This window comes from Nerophis lumbriciformis, linkage group LG01 (genome assembly GCF_033978685.3).
Source record: "Nerophis lumbriciformis linkage group LG01, RoL_Nlum_v2.1, whole genome shotgun sequence".
Lineage (NCBI taxonomy): Eukaryota > Metazoa > Chordata > Actinopteri > Syngnathiformes > Syngnathidae > Nerophis > Nerophis lumbriciformis.
In genome coordinates, this window is record NC_084548.2 from 48768297 (window position 1) to 48784719 (window position 16423).

Genomic DNA, 16423 nt, shown 5'->3' on the forward strand with positions numbered 1-16423 from the left:
TCCTTGTAAACAAACTGCGAGTACCACTTGATGGCCTTGATTTACTGTTTTTCATTCTCCCATTATGTTAAGCACTCATAAAGCTAATCGGAGACACCACTGAAGATCTGGCTGGTTGTGAAAGATGACAAAGAAGTGATCACAGCTCAAGTTTTGGCCATGTTGCCTTGTTGTAGTTGCAGGCGTCGTTACAAGTATGTGTGGTTTTCCCCGTCGTTATCAAAATATAACTATGTCTCAATGTTGTGCATGTGCTGAAAGTTTCATTTTTGATCACTGCCTTTGGGAAAAGCTTAACTCTTTTAGGTTTTGCTCACATTTGCTTTATTTTATTTAGACTCGCCCAGTTGGTGGTTTACGGGCCTTATAACCCGGTGCGCCCTATGGTCCGGAAAGTACGGTACCTCTCGAGGAACTCTGAAGAAACATTCATGCTTTTTGCAATTTGAACAGTTCCAACAGCCTAAAACAACACAAGCATAGGGCATTTTTTCTTGGAGAAAGGCAAAATTCCGGCCAGAACACTTTGACAACAGACCACCACGATAATTAATCAAAAACAATAGAAAGTGAGTTAAACCCATTCTTCATTGGCTCAATTCTAATAAGCATTGCAGCTGCGTCATTAAACAGCTTCACTGCTCCGACTATAAACAATTTAAACCCTGTGGACATGTATGTATTATGAGTGGAGATTGAGTTATAGTGTTGCAACTTTTTGGACTTGGTGGGGTCACAATCCATACACAACACTTCTTCAAGTACAATATTGCAACAACAAAACAATACAACTGTGACTCATATGACTTACTGATGAAACTTCTCTTTCTGAATTAAACCGATGCTGCAGGAGAGCAGAAGGTGTTGCCATATAATGGATAACAGTGCAATGAGTGTTAACAAATCTTATAGATGGGGAAAATGTACGTCGATGACAGAGATGGAGCATTTCATTAGAAGCAGGTCTATACAGGTGGCTGCTGGGTCACTTTCATACACTCCGATGACAAACTAGCTGTTAGTATCCAAACACTCTACCAGCAAAAACAAACTCTTGGTACAGAAATACTCACAATTACAAACCCTGTTTCCATATGAGTTGGGAAATTGTGTTACATGTAAATATAAACGGAATACAATGATTTGCAAAACATTTTCAACCCGTATTCAATTGAATATGCTACAAAGACAACATATTGGATGTTCAAACTGATAAACTTTTTTTTTTTTGCAAATAATCATTAACTTTAGAATTTGATGCGAGCAACACGTGACAAAGAAGTTGGGAAAGGTGGCAATAAATACCGATAAAGTTGAGGAATGCTCATCAAACACTTATTTGGAACATCCCACAGGTGAACAGGCAAATTGGGAACAGGTGGGTGCCATGATTGGGTATAAAAGTAGATTCCATGAAATGCTCAGTCATTCACAAACAAGGATGGGGCGAGGGTCACCACTTTGTCAACAAATGCGTGAGCAAATTGTTGAACAGTTTAAGAAAAACCTTTCTCAACCAGCTATTGCAAGGAATTTAGGGATTTCACCATCTACGCTCCGTAATATCATCAAAAGGTTCAGAGAATCTGGAGAAATCACTGCACGTAAGCAGCTAAGCCTGTGACCTTTGATCCCTCAGGCTGTACTGCATCAACAAACGACATCAGTGTGCAAAGGATATCACCACATGGGCTCAGGAACACTTCAGAAACCCACTGTCAGTAACTACAGTTGGTCGCTACATCTGTAAGTGCAAGTTAAGACTCTCCTATGCAAGGCGAAAACGTTTATCAACAACACCCAGAAATGCCGTCGGCTTCGCTGGGCCTGAGCTCATCTAAAATGGACTGATACAAAGTGGAAAAGTGTTATGTGGTCTGACGAGTCCACATTTCAAATTGTTTTTGGAAACTGTGGACATCGTGTCCTCCGGACCAAAGAGGAAAAGAACCATCCGGATTGTTATAGGCGCAAAGTTAAAAAGCCAGCATCTGTGATGGTATGGAGGTGTATTAGTGCCCAAAACATGGGTAACTTACACATCTGTGAAGGCGCCATTAATGCTGAAAGGTACATACAGGTTTTGGAGCAACATATGTTGCCATCCAAGCAACGTTACCATGGACGCCCCTGCTTATTTCAGCAAGACAATGCCAAGCCACGTGTTACATCAATGTGGCTTCATAGTAAAAGAGTGCGGGTACTAGACTGGCCTGCCTGTAGTCCAGACCTGTCTCCCATTGAAAATGTGTGGCGCATTATGAAGCCTAAAATACCACAACGGAGACCCGCGGACTGTTGAACAACTTAAGCTGTACATCAAGCAAGAATGGGAAAGAATTCCACCTGAGAAGCTTAAACGATGTGTCTCCTCAGTTCCCAAACGTTTACTGAGTGTTGTTAAAAGGAAAGGCCATGTAACACAGTGGTGAACATGCCCTTTCCCAACTACGTTGGCACGTGTTACAGGCATGAAATTCTAAGATAAGTATTATTTGCAAAAAAAATGCTGATGCTGAAATATCGATTTAGATTTTAATGCTCTAATACTGATTTTTAAAATAAAATGTCAGTACTTTTGATTCTTAAGTTATTTCAGATAATGTATATCATTAACAAAACACTAAATCACTGAATATTAAAGTAACTAAATCATTGAGCTCTTGTCTAAATGAAACGCCATTGGTGGGAACTACTTTTTCTTCACACACACACTGTGCTGTGCAGTCATTCAGTCTGTCATTTGTTTATTTAGGAAAATTACTGATAATTAAAATGAGTCACTCAGTATCATAAAACAGCAAGTGTATGTATTATTTTATTGTAGGTTATTTAGAGACACTACATAAAGAGTTAAAATGTCTATTCATCCAATTCCTACCATATAAATGAGATAAAGCAGTCATTGCCCATGTGATTTTATATCGTTTGAAGATGATTCCCAAAGAGGAGCAACACTTGTATACACTACTTTTTAAATTACTACTTCTACTATATCGGATCACCAAACCAGCCAGAATTTCACTCCGTATCGGATCGGAATGAAATCAAATGGTATCACACATCTGTTTCAGGTTATTACTTGCTTGCATCATTTAAATCAACTTAAAAAAAGACCCCACTATATGGACACAAATGCAATTTTAAGGACAAAATGTCATTCAGGAAAAAAATGTAAATGTTTTACTTGAATCCACATTTATTTGTTCAAGACTTGGTAACAGTTTCATCTAAAATCCATCCATCCATCCATTTTCTACCACTTGTCCCTTTCCAGTCAGGGTTTATTTTGGAGTTAAATTTACCAGTGAGCAAACCAGACGGAGTCTCTTCATTCATCTTTGCGCCGACGTTTGCATTGACCTGATCACTGACCGTATAACAGCCTGTGCCGTTTTTCAGGTAACCTTCCATGGCTAAGGTAAAGAAGCATGTACATGTCATAATACACAGCATGACAAATCTGCGTAAATACATGAAATATGCAATTTTTTTTTAATCAATTAACTTGGTATTTTTGACAGCCCTAGTTTCTATACCAGTTATTCTCAAACTGTTGTATGGGGCTCTATCTAGTGGTATGCCAAAGAATCACTTGATTAAAGTAAAGTGTCTTATTTTCCTCTATTCAAACAGTGTTACTGTTCAAACTGTGTGTACTGTTACAGTGGCCACAAATATTAAATATAATTGTTAAATAAAACCTCTGCCTTGAATATTTAGGCCTATTACACTACTGTTTTTTTAATTTAATTTTTAATTAATTGTATATTAACAACTAGACCAGTTCAACCCAAAATGTTGAAAGAGCCATATTGGACCAAATATACAAAATAAAAATCTGTCTGGAGCCGCAAAAAATGTAATGAAGGCAACACATGATGTAAGTGTCTATATTAGCTATATTAGACTACTATCAAAATGACTGTGTCGCAGGCTGATGCAAATATGCGTTGAAAGACATGTTGAAATGTAATATTTATTCTACACATTTTTACAACATTGGAAAACATTACTAAAACGGAGGCTTTTCAGAGGTAACTGGAAATTACTGGCTTAGAACGGCCAAAGGTAAAGATGTGTGTGTTCAAGTTGAAGGAAACGGAAAGTACAAATAAAATGACCTCAAATATACCTAAAATACGAGGCATTATGTACATACAGCTAGCATAAATAGCATGTTAGCATCGATTAGCTTGCAGTCATGTCACATATGTCTGATTAGCACTCCACACAAGTCAAAAACATCAATAAAGCTCACCTTTGTGCATTCATGCACAGCATAAGACGTTTGATGGACAGATAGAGACAAAGAAGGAGTGGCATAAAACACGTCTTTCTGTGGCAGCGTCAAGGAAAGTTGTACATACAAACAAACTATGGTGTATTCAAGGACTTCCGAAGTTAGGACAAAATGGTGCGCGCCAAATACTCTCATCAGTGAAGCATGTTTAATGCAAACAGCGGGATTTCTAACAATTAGGAAGGTTTGTGTCATGTTTGTCCTCCATATTTAAACAAAAAAATAATAATTTTCCTCATCTTTTTCCCTTTTCATACATTTTTGAAAAAGCTCCAAAAAGCTTTGTATGGACTCATTGATCGTTTACAAACCGAGTTCGGAGAGGAAGTGACACCAGGAAGACCACGCCCACACAGGAAGTGATATCAGAAAGAACGCGCCACAGCCAGCTTCATAATAAAGCGGTTTCGTAATTTGGAGCTAACCACTGGAAAAATGAAGGTGAGTCATCCAGACATGACCGTGTTTCTTCTTCTTCTACATGTACAGACGCTTGTGGAAATCACACATGAATACCTTAAGAGAAAGCGATTGCAGCTATTTCGGATAAAACACTTCTCAGACGGCAAGAGAACTTTCAAATGACGAAGTCAGCTGTGTTTCTGCTTAGCGAAAAACTTTGTCCATTTGTCGAAAGAGAGACAAGGAGAATGCGAGCTCCCGTGGATGTGATAAAAAAGGTAGCGTATACTTTGTATTACCTGGCTGTCGAGTGAAGACTACAGAAAACAGCGAACGCATTTGGACTGGCAAAGCAGGCTGTATCAGTTATTGTCCGCGGACTCAACGTCTAGGTCCAGAGTATATAAAGTCACCAAAAATGAATGGACAATGAAGGTGAAGGCAAAAGAGTGAGGAGTGTCCTGACCAGATATCTAGATCCCTAGTTTGATTGATGTAAAATGTTCTTTATCACATTTTTTATATGTCTAATAAAGATTTGATTAATTTATGATGGCTCAGGTGGGATTCACTACAATAGGGGCCCACAGCACATTTTCCGCACTATAAGGTGTCATGTCTGTGTGATCATGTTTTGTTTTAGTCATGTTCGGTTTTGTTTTTGGACTTTTTGTGCACTTTTGTTTTGTTTTGTCACCATAGCAACCATTAGTTTTCACCTGTCACGTCACGCACCTGTTTCACGTTTTGAGTCACGCACCTGCTTTCACTAATCATGTCTATAGTATTTAAGTTCATTGTTTTCAGTTTGTCGTTCTGGCGACATCCGGATTCATACCCCTGTCACACTCTTACCTCTGCGCACTTCATAGTCCATGCCAAGTAAGTTTTTTTTTGTTTATTAATGCCACAGTTAGTGTTTTTGTTTAATTGTTCACAGTTTCTGCCTATGTGCAAGTTTTGTTTTCAATAGCCTAGTTTTGTACCTCCGCCATTGTGTGCGCTTTTCATTTGTTCCCTTTTGATATATAGTGTTAAAATAAATCATGTATTCACCTTCACGCCATGTCTGGTCCAAATCACTTGCACCTCGGGAGAATAAACCACGCCATAGTCCAAGTCGTGACATAAGGTGCACCGAATTATAAGGCGCACCTTCAATGAATGGCCTATTTTAAAACGCTGTTCATATATAAGGCGCACCGCATTATAAGGCGCATAGAATAGACGCTACAGTAGAGGCTGGGGTTACGTTATGCATCTATTAGATGGAGCTGCGCTAAAGGAAATGTCAACAAAACAAATAGTGATTGTACTGACACTTCTACTTGCTGCTCTCTGTTCAACAACCCACGGTTCGAGTTTGTCCTCCAACTGTAGCCATCTCGCTTTGTTCCCTCGGAAACTCTGTTTAGTCTTCTTTACTTGGCGCAGGTCATCATGTTGCTTCCTCCACTTCCGCACCATTGATTCGTTAATGTTAAATTCTCTCGCTGCTGCTTACCGTAGTTGCCAGACCTGTTGTAGCTCAATATTGGTCCATATATAAGGCGCACCGGATTATAAGGCGCACTGTCAGCTTTTGAGGAAATTGGAGGTTTTTAGGTGCGCCTTATAGCGCGGAAAATATGGTAATTAAAATACCACAACACTGGATATTGTTCAGATAAGTTAAATTTAAGAACTTGCAAACAAAGCAACACTGGAGGTGACTATGACGTGCGCATTTTCCGCGCATGCGCACTAGGTTGCGTTGTGCCGGCGGCCAGAGAGGGGCTTGGGTCTTAAACGGTGGCATTGTTGTGTGTAGACTAGGGCTGGGCGATATGGCCTTTTTTTAATATTGCGATATTTTAAGGCCATATCGCGATACACGATATATATCTCGATATTTTGCCTTAGCCTTGAATGAACACTTGATGCATATAACCACAGCAGTATGATGATTCTATGTGTCTACATTAAAACATTCTTCTTCATACTGCATTAATATATGCTACTTTTAAACTTTCATGCAGAGAAGGAAATCACAACTAAAGAAATCACTATTTTTTTCATACGGTGTTGATCTGGAAATGTTTGCCTCGGCATTTTGATGGTGTGGACGTGTGGCACCGAACGGAGATGTTGACGTGCGGAGTAAGCCCTCTTCCTTGTCTAGCGGGTGACTTTTCAAATGATGCTACATATTAGCAGTGTGGCCGAATGTCCTGGGTTCGCCTATACAGTGTACTTATCTAATAAAATAATAATCGAGAGACATTAGAGCAGGTTCGGTAGCCACCGCTTCTATAATGTCAACATCACACACCTCCTTCCATAACCACACACCCTACGTCACAGCCCTTGAGTTTAAGTCTCTGGTCGTCATGAATATAGGAGTCATATATTCATGCTTGCAACTCTGGAGGGACAAAACTCCTCCTCCTTACCTAACACACTCCGGTAACTTGGGACACCCTGAACTGTTTGTTACAGCACTAGTGATACTTTTTATAGTAACGCTTTTGCCCCACACTTGACAAATTACGGTTGTCTGTTCGACATATTCCCACTTGAAGCCAAACCACCGCCAGACGATGGACCACCTGCTGTTTTTCTTAGGAATTAATTATTCCTCCATTTGTTACCAGATTCGCACCTTCTTTCTTTTGTATTAGTGCTCGCACCGCTCCGCTAGCATCACAGCTAACGTTAGCCATGCTGCTACCTCTCTGCTCGGGGAGGACGTATACGTATGTGACGTATGACGTGACAGTATGTGACGTGTGTTAGAAGGTGCGCTTGCTGTCTGTGAGAAGGACAGACAAGACAGAGTGGGAAGAACCTGTAGTGTAATGTCCGCAGCTAAAAGCAACTGCGTGAGAACGTATACTCGATATCACGATATAGTCATTTTCTATATCGCACAGAGACAAACCCGCGATATATCGCGTATATCGATATATCGCCCAGCCCTAGTGTAGACACGGATAAGAGTAGGTGTGATTTACTCTTGATTAACTCATCCAGCTTAGTGTAAACGGGGCCTTAGAAATGTACCCCGCTTAAGTCTCTGGTCGTCATGAATATAGGAGTCATATATTCATGCTTGCTTAAGTTGGCAGAACAAATAGAGCTAATTCTAGTGGAACATCCCAATACATCAAATGCACCCCATGCCAAGTTCTAATATTTCTCTCCATGAGTAAGACATCTAAGAGGAGAACACCCTAAAGCGTTTTGCCAGTGCATGTGTGTGCGTGTGCTAATACATGCGTGCACTGAGCTGTGAAGCAGCCGCCGTCTAGAATCGTGTTTGTATCGACTAAAAAATGTCCACATAGTCTCCATTGCAGCTGTGGTATAAACGAAAACTGGCAAATTCCACGGAGAGAGCGGAGCTAACTTGAATTATAAAACAAGCATGGATTATACCAGCTGAGTGGTGTTTGTGTGTGCTGTGCTGTGTGGATATCATCGTAGCACACCACACACGTCAAGATCAAAAATGCTCAATGCCTCATTTTGCATCGTTATGTGTGGGGTCTGTAACAGATTAAAAATCTTTTCAGGTTTAGAAAACCTTTGTGTGAGCCCCGCTTAAGTCTGGATCATAAAAGACACACATTTGGAAAACATGAAGAAATGTTGTATAGAGCAGTGTTTTTCAACCTCTTTGAGCCAAGGAACATTTTTTTCATTGAAAAAATGTGGAGGCACACCACCAGCAGAAATCATGAAAAAAATTAAACTCTGCAGCTGATATTGACAGTAAAAAGTTGTTCTCGCAAGTGTTGGATAAGAATTCAAACCATAACCAACAATGCATGACTATAGCTCTTGTCTCAAAGTACTGTCACATCATGCCGTCACTTATTTGGACTTTTTTGGTGTTTTCCTGTGTGTAGTGTTTTAGTTCTTGTCTTGTGCTCTTATTTTGGTGGCTTTTCCTGTTTTGTTGGTATTTTCCTGTAGAAGTCTCATGTCTTCCTTGAGCACTATTCCCCGCACCTGTTTTTTTTAACAATCAAGACTATTTAAATTGTCGCTATCCTTCTTTGTGGGGACATTGTTGATTGCCATGTCATGTTCGGATTTACTTTGTGGACGTCGTCTGCTCCACATGCTGTAAGTCTTTGCTGTCGTCCAGCATTCTGTTTTTGTTTACTTTGCAACCAGTTCAGTTTTAGTTTTGTTTTGCAAAGCCTTCCCTAAGCTTCAATGCCTAAACTTAGCGGCACTCGCCTTTTCTTTATTTTTGGTTTAAGCATTAGATACCTTTTTACCTGCACACTGTCGTCTGCATATTGTGATCATGACAAACCATGTTACCGACATCTACAAAGCAATCTTGTCTTAAACTAGGTGTACTGTCACGACCTGTCACATCACGCCGTGACTTATTTTGAGTTTTTTGCTGTTTTCCTGTGTGTATTGTTTTAGTTCTTGTCTTGCGCTTCTATTTTGATGACCTTTTCTCTTTCTTTGGTATTTTCCTATAGCAGTTTCATGTCTTCCTTTGAGCGATATTTCCAGCATCTACTTTGTTTTAGCAATCAAGAATATTTCAGTTGTTTTTATCCATCTTTGTGGGGACATTGTTGATAGTCATGTCATGTTCGGATGTACATTGTGGATGCTGTCTTTGCTCCACAGTAAGTCTTTGCTGTCGTCCAGCATTCTGTTTTTGTTTACTTTGTAGCCAGTTCAGTTTTAGTTTCGTTCTGCATAGCCTTCCCTAAGTTTAGTGCCTTTTCTTAGGGGCACTCACCTTTTGTTTATTTTTAGTTTCAGCATTAGACACCTTTTTACCTACACACTGTCTCCTGCTGTTCCCGACATCTACAGCGCAATTAGCTACCTGCTGCCACCTACTGATATGGACGAGAATAACATAGTTACTCTGCCAAGCTCTTGACAGTACAGACACTCAACGGCACATTTGCAAATTATTACTGGTTTGCATAAATATTTTTAACCCAAATAGGTGAAATTACGTCATGTGCCACGGCACACCAGACTGTATCTCACGGCCCACTAGTGTCCCGCGGCACACTATATCCCACACGTTGAATGCATCCTCTATAGCGAAAGAAAGCAACCACTGGATTCAGCAAATATTTGAGCTAAACCTCGTCAGACTGCGCCTGTGCCGGCCAATTAGCAACTTCAGAGGCAGAACACAGGCTCTCATTTCTTTTGCTTTACAGACATTTCAGCTTATTGCACAAATAGCATGTGCATATAGAAGCTTCTATGTGGAGCTTTGTGTTTCAACCGGGGAATCCTTCGGACAAAAAAAACATGCTTTTTTAAAAACAAGTCTTTTTTACACTTAATGAAAGACTGTGGTAGGGGTGTCAAAAGTGCGGCCCGGGGCCATTTGTGGCACACATCTTGTATTTTGTCAGCCCATGACACATTCTTATCCATCCATCCATTTTCTAACGCTTGTCCCTATCGAGGTCGCGGGGGGTGTTGGAGCCTATCACAGCTGCATTCGGGCGGAAGGCGGGTTACACCATGGACAAGTCGCCATCTCATCGCAGGGCCAACACAGATAGACAGACAACATTCACACTCAAATTCACACACTAGGGCCAATTTAGTGTTGCCAATCAACCTATCCACAAGTGCATGTCTTTGGAGGTGGGAGGACGCCAAAGTACCCAGAGGGAACCCACACAGTCCCGGGGAGAACATGCAAACTCCACACAGGAAGATCCCGAGCCTAAGATTGAACCCAGGACCTTCTTCGTATTGTGAGGCACATGTTGAGCCCTGAGTATCACTAAATAGTTTAAACCATTCTCTACCAGGAGGTCAAATCAAATTTTCTGCAAAAGCAACTTAACTTTTGCATTTCACTGATGAATCATCTGTTTTAGCTCAGAAAGCGACGAGTGCCATGCTGTCTTTGTAGCACAAACAGACGAATCCATCAGGACCTATCAGTATATCGAAATTTGATGACATCATCCAACGTCAACGCTCATGTTCGCTCGTTTCGTTTCTGTTTTGCCCTGGATGTAACTAAATTAAAGCATCAATAATGTATTTATTGATTTATTTATTTGAATTAGGACAATGCATATTCATCAACATAGAGCAACAATGTAAATATGCCGGAGTTAGCACAATAGCTCATTTTCATCCGTTGTCCAGTAACTTTGATCAAATCAGTGAGTGTGTGATGCCCTTGTCTACTGGGCGCAAAAAGAGACACTGTTCTGATACATTTCTTGTGAGAATACAGTCTATTTCCTGTGTGCATAATGTACAGGATACATGTGTAGCCACTACTCTATCCAATGATGAACTGAATTGTGTGTTTACTCTGCTTTTGTTGTCTTGTGATGCAGCTGTCAATGTAATGACGTCATGATGGAGCAGTCAATGTAAACCCCAGATCCCCCTATCCAGGGATCACCCATAAAAGGTATTTGTTTGGATGGAACTAATTCATTATAGTGATGGAATAAGCATTTTTCTGACAAATCTATCCGTTTTCACACATTTTTGAGACCAGGTTGGCACCATATAAGATTAGTCTGTTTTTTCACCGAAACGTTATTTGGAGTTATCTGTTTTTGCTGCAAAATTTGTGCAAAACTATCAACATTTACATTTTTGTAATGGACACTTTGAGACTATAATTTTAGTAGACTCAATTGCAACCCACGTCAGCAGGATGGCTGTTTCATGAAACGCTCCACAAAAAGCAGTGAGTTACTCAAAACAAGGAAATAGGAGAAACAATGGAGATATCTGTTTTTACATCTAAACTGTAGTGTATAAGTGTCCACTTTTCTGGCAAGATATGGTAAGTTTTCAAGATTTCATTCAAGACAGAAATACTAATATGGGTTTAAAAAAACATTTTTTAAAAAGAAGAAATGAAATGTCTCAAGGTGGTTACATTACATATTACACTATAGCCGTCATATTTGCAGATTACGTTCTGCGAGTAGGGCCCCACTATCAGTGGGGGGCCCATTTTGCATGAAAAGCGCAAAATGTCATTTCATGAATGACAGGGTGCTTCATTTGAAATGTTACCGTAAACGTACTCCGAGCCCCTTCCTGCTCCATTACTGCTTAGAATCATACTTGCCAACCCTCCCGATTTTCCGGGAGACTCCCGAAATTCAGCGCCTCTCCCGAAAACCTTCCGGGACAAATTTTCTCCCGAAAATCTCCCGAAATTCATGCGGACCTGAGTGACGTGTCGACAGCCTGTTTTCACGTCCGTTTTCCCACAATATAAACAGCGTGCCTGCCCAATCACGTTATAACTGTAGAATGATCGAGGGCGAGTTCTTGGTTTCTTATGTGGGTTTATTGTTAGTCAGTTTCTTTAACTTCCTCCCAGCGCGGTAACAACACACAACAACAGTCACGTTTTCGTCTACCGTAAAGCAGTTTGTCTGCCGTAAACAGCAATGTTGTGACACTCTTAAACAGGACAATACTGCCATCTACTGTACATGCATATGTGACAATAACATCTACGGCTTTTAGAGAGTGCAGTACACAACTGCGCACATAACAAGGAGACGAAGCAGAATGCATCATTAGAGAGGGTGTTCAGCATGGTTAGAAAAATAGTGACAGAGAATAGAACAAGGATGGACAATTCAACCCTTAACTCAACAATGAGTAGATGAGTGTTATGTGTGTGTATATGTGTAAATAAATGAACACAGAAATGCAAGTATTTCTCATATATATATATATATATATATATATATATATATATATATATATATATATATATATATATATATATATATATATATATATATATATATATGTATGTGTGGGAAAAAAATCACAAGACTATTTCATCTCTACAGGCCTGTTTCATGAGGGGGGTACCCTCAATCATCAGGAGATTTTAATGGGAGCATTCGCATACCATGGTTTATATAGGGCACAGAGTGGGTGGGTACAGGCTGGCGTAGGGGCGTGGTGATTGGCTCATGTGTTACCTAGGAGGTGTTTCCGTCTATGGCGGCATGCTGTTACAATTTCGCTGCGCTTGTTGAGGGATGACAGGTCTGGACGGTAAATAATAAACAGTTTCTCTTTCAAGCATAGGTTGCATCTTTTATTACCACTATTGTAAGGTGTGCTGGATGCAAGAATTTGCCATGTTATTGAATATTCAACATTATTGTCTTTGAGGTCCCAAATGTGTTTGCTGAGTTCTGTGGTATTTCGCAGGTTTTTGTTCCTGAAAGAAGCCTTGTGATTGTTCCATCTGGTTTTGAATTCTCCCTCGGTTAATCCTACATATGTGTCGGATGTGTTAATGTCCTTGCGTATTACCTTAGATTGGTAGACAACTGATGTTTGTAAGCACCCCCCGTTGAGAGGGCAATCAGGTTTCTTTCGACAGTTACAGCCTTTGTTGGTTTTGGAGTCGCTCTGTCTGGGGGCCGACGGCTCATTTGCAATTGTTTTGTTGTGGTTTGAGATGATTTGTCGTATATTGTTCATGCAGCTGTAGCTCAATTTAATGTTGTTCTTGTTGAATGCTTTTCTTAGGGTGTTGTCTTTGGGAAAGTGTTTGTCAATCAGATTGAGGAATTTGTGTCCAATGTTAGTTGAGACATTTTTGCTGTATGGGGGGTTGTACCAGATGATGTCGTTTCGTTTTCTGTTCTTTTTTGGCTGGTTTCCTGGCGTGGGTTCATAGGTGAGAGTGAAATTGTATGCGCTTTCATCAAGGGCTTTTTGGTACGGGGGGTTGCTTGGTCAAATTCAGCTTTGCTAGATGACAGCATCGATAGCCTTTTATTGATTCCGGTAGGTATTCTTTTCGTGGTGGTGGGTGGGTGGTTTCTGTCATGGTGCACGTATTGGAGTGTTGTGTTGGGTTTCGTGAATGGTTGGTAGCTGTTATTTCTCAGGTTGAAAGTGACGTCAAGGAAGTTGACGGTTTGCTTGTTGGCTTCAATCGTGATCCGTAGGCCGTTCTCTTTGAAAATTTGGCTTATGCGCTTCTTGGTATTCTCGCTGCTCCTTGGCGAGGCGCGACACACTGCCAGTCCGTCATCACGGTAAATACCAAGGTTCAGATTGAGGCTAGCGAGCTGGGAGAGGAGGAAACTCCCAACGAGTTCACACGTTTCTGCTCCGTCAAAACTTCCCATAGTGACGTCAAATGTTGCATTGTTCTTTTTTTGCCATGGTGTACTGTTGTGGATGAGAATGGAGTTGCATCCAGCACACCTTACAATAGTGGTAATAAAAGATGCAACCTATGCTTGAAAGAGAAACTGTTTATTATTTACCGTCCAGACCTGTCATCCCTCAACAAGCGCAGCGAAATTGTAACAGCATGCCGCCATAGACGGAAACACCTCCTAGGTAACACATGAGCCAATCACCACGCCCCTACGCCAGCCTGTACCCACCCACTCTGTGCCCTATATAAACCATGGTATGCGAATGCTCCCATTAAAATCTCCTGATGATTGAGGGTACCCCCCCTCATGAAACAGGCCTGTAGAGATGAAATAGTCTTGTGATTTTTTTCCCACACATACATATATTGCGCTCTACTACGGTATCGAGCACTATTTTTTGGATAACCTTATTAAGACATATATATATATATATATATATATATAGCTAGAATTCACTGAAAGTCAAGTATTTCTTATATATATATATATATATATATATATATATATATATATATATATATATATATATATATATATGAAATACTTGACTTGGTGAATTCTAGCTGTAAATATCCCCCTTTCCTCTTAACCACGCCCCCGACCACCCAACCTCCCGAAATCGGAGGTCTCAAGGTTGGCAAGTATGCTTAGAATATAATGGTAAATTTGCCCCAATGCTGCCAGTGTACACTTTGAGTGCTGGGCTTGTAAACAGTCCTACTGGGATGAAATCCTGATTTTTCCGATATGTGTCAGGAAGATATGCCAAGTTATGTTTTAATTATGTTCAATGTGTTACTTTGCAAAAAAATAAAAAATTCAATAACATATTTCTAATGAAAAATGTGTTTTAGTACAAAACAAGTATAAAAAAAATAGTTGTACATAAATAAAAAAAGTGTGAACAAAATGTGTCATTGGGAAGAGGTGCCTCAAAATAAAATTACACTAATTTCCTTTGTTACATATAACACAAAGCATATATGTGGATATGTTTTAGCTTATTAATATCGATCTACATTGTATTACAAAATGTATCGAAGTAGCGCCCCTTTGCCCCCGCCCCGCATGCTTAAATTTTTCTCAATGCGGCCCGGGCTGGAAAAATTTTGGACACCCCCGGCATATGATAACGACACATTCAGTTTGCAATGTTAAGAAATCTGCATTTTCCCAGGTTTTAAATGTGATGTACAGTACACCTCTTGTGTGTGTTTCTGTTCAGGAAATTGCCACTGCTTCTGGTGTGTGTGCGTGTGTGTGTGCGTGTGTGTGTGCGCGCGTGCATGCAAAATAAGCCAGTGTGATTTTTTTTTTTTAATCCCCCATTTTACAGGTGTCAAACATGAAAGCTGGGAGTGGTAAACACGACATCCCATACTGCAGCCGCTGTATTCTTAATCAGGACTTTGTGTGTGTGTGTGTGTATATAGACATCTCATTAAGGGGGAGAAAGCTCAAATGTGGCACAGAAGGCCGCAGGGGTGTGGGGGGTTGTTGGGGCAAGGGCAGCGACAAGCATCCTCTGAGTAATGGGCTCAAACACATCAACATGCCATTAAGTGGACCTGTGGTGCACGTTGCAGCCCGACAGGCCCATTAAGAAGCACAACACAAAGGCACCCGGGGCCTTTAATGGTGGTCTCCCTTTACAATTTAATCTTGTTAATCATAACTGGTAAAGTTGTTCAGGATGTGATTGTTTGCCTAAAAATACAAAACAAGTGTAATAACAAGAACGCCAAAAGCATCCACCACTTTCTGGGTTTTTTTTCCCGATTACAGGCCTTACAGGGGCTAATTTGTGCAAAGCAATCAACTACGACCTGCAGCGGCATCTCTAGAGTCAATATGCTTTTTGCTCGGGGACAATGACATTCCGCTTCCTCATATTTACCTTCAGCTCACTTTGGATTGTGGGCAAAAAAGGGGGATGCAGAGCTGCAATTAATCATGCCCAATGTTTTTTCTAATACCGATATCTACTGTGTATCGGGCCTTGAACCGGTGTAGGTTAGAAGGGCAATGCGTCGGGCATCCATCTTTTTTCAGCGTACTGCATAGCTAATGGGGAAATCTGATGTCAGTGGTGGATCTATAAGCATTCAGTGTGAAGCAGAGCAGGTGCAAAATGAGATTACTTCCTTCCTTGCCGTTGTTTGTGGAGTGCTTGGAGTGACTTGCTTTGCTGTTTTCAACCTGGCCTGTTGAAATGACTGTTTATTTTGTGTGTGTGTGTGAGTGTGTTCTTGTATTTCTACCCTTCTTGAGACATCAACAAGGAAAAGTACCGTCCATATGAAGACCGGTGAACAAGTTAGGACCGAAATCATGGTCCCAATACGGAAAACCATTGCATCTAATAGACCAGCGTTTTTCAACCTTTTTTGAGCCAAGGCACATTTTTTGCGTTGAAAAAATGCGGAGGCACACCACCAGCAGAAACCATTAAAAACGAAACTCAGTTGACAGTAAAAAGTCGTTGTCACAATTGTTGGATATGACTTTAAAGCATAACCAAGCATGCATCAATATTGCTCTT

At 40.5% G+C, this 16423-nt stretch overlaps 1 protein-coding gene across 1 annotated transcript in view; it reads right to left on the reverse strand.

The window, feature by feature from the left end:
- LOC133622449 (metabotropic glutamate receptor 4-like) overlaps positions 1–16423 on the reverse strand; it is a 430106-nt gene that overhangs the window by 396018 nt on the left and 17665 nt on the right. The gene's annotated exons all lie outside the window — the stretch shown is intronic.